Genomic DNA, 5,670 nt, shown 5'->3' with positions numbered 1-5,670 from the left:
TACAGATACCAAAACCTTATTGGAAGGGAGTCCAGTGACCTTATTTGTTTACAAAGACTCATTCCCTTAGAAGGGTGGACAAGAAAGATTCAACCAATGAATTCAAATGCACAGTTCTAGTCAGTCCTTACCTACTAACACTTTATGATGTTGCTAAAGAGTGCTTAATTCTGAAGGAACAAGTGATGTGATCATTAGCCTCATTCCTCTACGTCTAGCTATAGACGTTAACTAAAGCGCTAATTGGGAGGCAACCCAATTTTTCTAACTCTTTGCTTTTATTTTCATTTTATTTTCTTGCTTTCATTCATTATCACAAAAACAAAAATTAAAGAAAATTAAAGAAAATTAAAGAAAATTTTTTAGTTAATCAATATTTTATTTTGGGATTTATTCTGATTAGATTTTTATTGTCTGATCTTTGCAGGTTGCATATGGAAGCAAATCAACTCTAAATATCCACTAAGCATGCACAGTTGACTGAATCATTCATTCAATAACATTCATATGTTCATCACAACAAATTCATCATCACATTCATAAGAATATTCATGGGAGTCAAATTCAACACAAATGCAAGCACATGATACAGAGTGAGCACACGATGAGGTCCAGGGATACTCTCAGTGAGGATGTTGAGAAGACCTTTATGCTAATGGACCCCTTTCTCTCACACTTCATTCAAAATATAATTACATTCAAGTTTGAGGGAGGGATCCATGTTGCACAGAGAGCACGGTGTAAAGATGTATTAGATGCTTCAGATATTGACAAGTGTACATAGATTAGGGTGCTAAGCAGTTAAGTTTGTTTAGTAGTTAGCTTGCTTAATGACTAAGATAGCCTTGTCTATATATATATATTGCGTAGCTGTTGTAACTCAGATGATTGATTCAATACATACAAGATATAATTTCTTTCTCTCTCTAAAACTGCAATTTTCTCTCTCTCTCTCTCTCTCTCTCTCTCTCTCTCTCTCTCTCTATCAAGAACACAGATGATGAAGCATCTCTTTGTATTCCTTGCCAGTGATGAAGATTTCTCGATCCTGAGCTGCTTTTTGCTTCTGCATTCCTAATCAATCTGTTCTGGTGTGAATTTCTGCTCTTTTTCCTTCATCTATAGCTCTGTGAGTTTGTGAATCTGCGAAGTTGTTCTGTGAAGTATATGCATGATTGTGCACACCAAGTGTTCGATTAACTGCTTCTTACAAGATTTGTTTGGATTGCTATCAGTTTACAAGATCTTTACAAGTCGAATTCTTTGTGCTTTTGCATAATTCTTCTTTCTGAAACCCTAATTTTGTGATATTTTTCATGAATTCTCCAATTCTTGCATAGTTATCTCTGCAAATATGGTGACTGCTGCACAATTACAGATTGTACAATCTCCGATCACGAATCTCATTCCAAATGTCTCTAATTCTGTTACTACGAAGCTTGATGATACAAATTATCTTGTATGGAATTATCAAATTTGATTACTTCTTGAAAGTCATGGTATATTTGACTTTGTTGCTGGCATTCATCCATGTCCTACTCAGTTTAAAGATCATTCAGATGTTGAAGGTGTTGAAACTAAGGAGTTTTAGATTTGGAAAATGCATGATCATGATCTCATGCAGCTAATCATTGCTACACTATCTCCCACAACCCTGTCTTGTATCATTGGTTGTCTCACTTCTCATAATAAGTGGACTAATTTAAAGGATAAATTCTCCATAGTCATGAAAGCCAATATTTTTCAGCTGAAAACTAAGTTGTAGAATATAAAGAAAGGTTCTAATTCAGTCTCTCAATATCTTCAAAGGATCAAAGATGTAAGGGATCATCTCTCTGCTGCATGAGTGAACTTTGAAGATAATGACATTGTAATTTTGGCACCTAAAGGCTTGCCTGCTGAGTATAATACTTTTTGAACAGTTATAAAGGGGAGAGATAATGTCATTTTACTCAAGGATTTTAGGTCCCAGCTATTAGCAGAAGAAGCTGTTGTTGAAAATCATTCTGTGAGTGAAACCTTTGTGTCTGTAATGATGGCAAATGAGCAAAAAGACAAAGGAAAGGTTCTGATGTTGGGAGAAGGGTCTAATCAATTTCAAATACAGAACTATACTCCTAGTGGATCAACCAACCCTGGTCCTTATAATGGTGGCTCTTCTAATCAAAATGAAGGGTACAGTTCCAATTATAGAGGGAAAAGAAGAGGCATAAACTACTATAATTCTAATAACAGACTCAATTCTGGTTCTTCAAATTCCAGTGCAGGAATTCTTGGTCCAGGAAAACCACATATTTCTACATGTCCTGATCATGGATATGATATTCCTGTTGACTGCTTCCAAAGATATTCACTCTCCACTACTTTATCCACCAGGCCACAGTGTCAAATTTGTTGGAAATTTGGACTTACTGCCATACAATGTTATCATAGAACTGATTTCTCATACCAAGGAAGGGCTCTCTCTCTAAATCTATCTGCTATGCATACAACTTTTCAACGATCAGCACTACAGGACCAGTTTTGGGTGGCTGATACAGAGACAACTTCTCACATGGCTTTTGATTTTGCAAACCTTTATCTTACAACTCCATTCTCTGGCATATATACAATAACCATAGCCAGTGGCTCAGGTTTTCATATCTCTAAATATGCATTTGAATTGAAGAAAATTATGCATGTTCCATGTATATCTCAACATTTATTATCCATTTATCGACTTTGTAAAGATAACAAATGTAGATTTATATGTGATGAGTTCTCTTACTGGATCCAGGACAAGATCACATGCTTACTGGATCCAGGACAAGGTCACATGGAGAATCCTTCTCCAGGGACTGTGTAGAGCTGGCTTATATCCCATTCCTTTCTATATTCCACCACATCTCATCAATCAAGCACAACAACATCTACATTCACTTCAACACAATCATGTTTTCTTGGACAACAAGTCAAAATAACGTTGTGGCACCACAAGCTAGGACATCATTCCAACATTGTGACATTTGCAATGTTAAAACAATCTAATATACCTATGCCTGTTTCTCATGTGTCTTCAGTTTATAAATCATGTTTAGAGGGAAAATTTACAAAGCTTCCTTTTGTTTTCCCTGTAAATAAAACTGTAAAACCCTTGGAGGTGATACATAGTGATGTTTGGGGACCTTCATCTATTATTTCGGTTGAAGATTACAAATACTATGTTACATTTGTGGATGAATGTACCAAGTTTACCTGGATCTTTCCATTGATAAATAAAATTGAAGTGTTTAATATCTTTGTTCATTTTTATCATTTTTTGAATACTCAATTTTCTGCCTATAGTAAAGTCTTTCAAAGTGATGGAGGAGGTGAATACTCCAATCATTAGTTCAAGCATTTCTAGCTTGACAAAGGTATAGTTCATAAAAAATATGGAGGCCAATACAAAGGCTATTTGTGTCTTAATCCACTTACTGGAAAAATCATGGTTTCCAGACATGTGTTATTTGATGAATTTGACTTTCCATTTTCAAATTCTCAACAATCATCCATTCACTCTCATAACATTTCATCTCAGTCACAAGTATTTGTCCCTATATCACAGTCATTACCACCATTAGTCACTTCCCAAAACATAGTCATTCCTCCTCAACCATCTCCTTCACTTGTTTTATCCCCTACAGCCTCAGAGTCTTCCAATTCCATAACCACTAGAGCCACAGAGTTATTGCAAAACCTTCCCTCTAATGCCTCAGAATTTTTGGATTCCTCTCACCATAATCAATCTTATGAGCCTGCATCTTAGAGTTTTACACAGTCTCAAATCCCTGTTGATCCAAATTTTCAAACAGAAAATCTATCTGTTGTTCTTTCCATTCCCTTAGTTAGTTTGCATCCCATGCAAACTCGGTCCCAAAGTTGAATCTCTAAAAGGAAAGTGTTCACAGCAACTGTTCAATCATCTGCAAATGTCTTTTAACCTACTTCATACAAATTTGCTAATAAAATTCTCGAGTGGCAAACAACTATGCAAGAAGAGATAGATGCTTTTCATGCTTAGAAAACTTGGAGTCTAGTTCCTCCACCCTCTGGGAAGAATTTGGTTGGATGTAAGTGGGTGTATAAGATTAAAACACACTCTGATGGTTCTATAGCTCGATACAAAGCTTGATTAGTTGCAAAAGGATATAATCAAAAGGAAGGTATTGATTATAGTGAGACTTTCAGCCCTGTAGTTAAACCCACCATTATAAGGTTGATTCTTGCTTTGGTGGCACAATTCAATTGGTCATTGAGACAATTAGATGTCAAGAATGCATTTCTGCATGGTGAGTTAAATGAAGAAGTATATATGACCTAACCTCTAGGATTTCAGAGTGACATTCATCCTTCTCAGTATGTGTGTAAGTTAAATAAGTCATTGTATGGGTTGAAGCAAGCTCCCAGAGCTTGGAATGAAAAATTTACAAACTATTTGCCTGGTTTGGGTTTTAAGTCCTCTATTGCAGATCCTTCATTATTTGTTAAACATAATGCTACTGGTACAGTTGTGTTGTTACTCTATGTGGGCGATATTATTCTAACAGGCAGTTCCTCTACAATGATTGATGATGTTATTGTGGAACTAACCAAAGAGTTTGAAACGAAGGATTTGTGCCAGTTGAATTACTTTCTAGGCTTGCAGATTACTTATCAATCTAGTGGCTTGTTTGTCTCTTAGTCCCAATACATCAAGGATCTATTAAACAAAGTTGATTTGCAAGATTCCAAGCCTTGTCCTACCCCTTGTTTACCATATCACAGACTTATCAAAGATGATGGCACTCCATATCACAGTCCAGAGCAATACATGAGCATTGTTGGGGCCTTACAGTATGTGACTTTTACAAGGCCAGACATAGCCTTTTTAGTAAATCAATGTTGCCAATTTATGCATAATCCAGCACGCAGCAATAGACTATGGTATGTGTAGTTAAGAGAATTCTTAGATACCTCAGTGGAACAATAGACTATGGTATGTGCTTCAAACCTGGAAAATCACATCTGCAAACATACAGTGATGCAAATTGGGCAGGTGATCCTAATGATCATAGATCAACTTCTGGTCATATTGTATATTTTGGTTAAAGTCCCATATCTTAGGCTTCCAAGAAGCAACACACCATGTCCAGATCTTCAGCTGAGGCAGAATATAGAGCATTAGCTATTGCAACTGCAGAATTGGCTTGGATTAGATAATTATTGTGTGATCTTCATGTTTCTGTGTTCACTGCACCAGTGATTTACTGTGATAATATTTCAACAATTGCTTTATCTTCTAATCTAGTGTTTCATTCTCGGGTGAAGCACATTGAAATAGATTACCATTTTGTCAGAGAAAGGGTGATTCAAGGAGATTTGAATGTTTGTCAAGTGTCCTCCAAAGAACAGTTTGAAAATATTCTCAGCAAGGGTCTTGCTGCACCTTTATTTCAGCCTCATTGTTCCAATCTAACGCTTGGTTCATCCAAGCATGAAATTGCGGGGAGATGTAAAGATGTATTAAATGCTTCAGATATTGACACGTGTACGTAGATTAAGGTGCTAAGCAGTTAAGTTTGTTATTATTAGTTAGCTTGCTTAGTGACTAAGATAGCCTTGTCTATATATATGTGCAGCTGTTGTAAGTCAAATGATTGATTCAATACA

The 5,670-nt window shown here is 36.1% G+C and overlaps 1 pseudogene; it reads left to right on the top strand.

The window, feature by feature from the left end:
• The first annotated feature begins 604 nt into the window (after window positions 1-604).
• LOC148693452 (uncharacterized) lies at window positions 605-2,845 on the top strand (annotated as a pseudogene).
• The last annotated feature ends 2,825 nt before the right edge of the window (window positions 2,846-5,670 follow it).

This window comes from Pyrus communis, chromosome 10 (assembly GCF_041283825.1).
Source record: "Pyrus communis isolate YQ-2024b chromosome 10, ASM4128382v1, whole genome shotgun sequence".
NCBI classification, from domain to species: Eukaryota; Viridiplantae; Streptophyta; class Magnoliopsida; order Rosales; family Rosaceae; genus Pyrus; species Pyrus communis.
The sequence above is the reverse complement of the archived record's forward strand: the minus strand, read 5'-3'. Positions and strand labels throughout refer to the sequence as shown.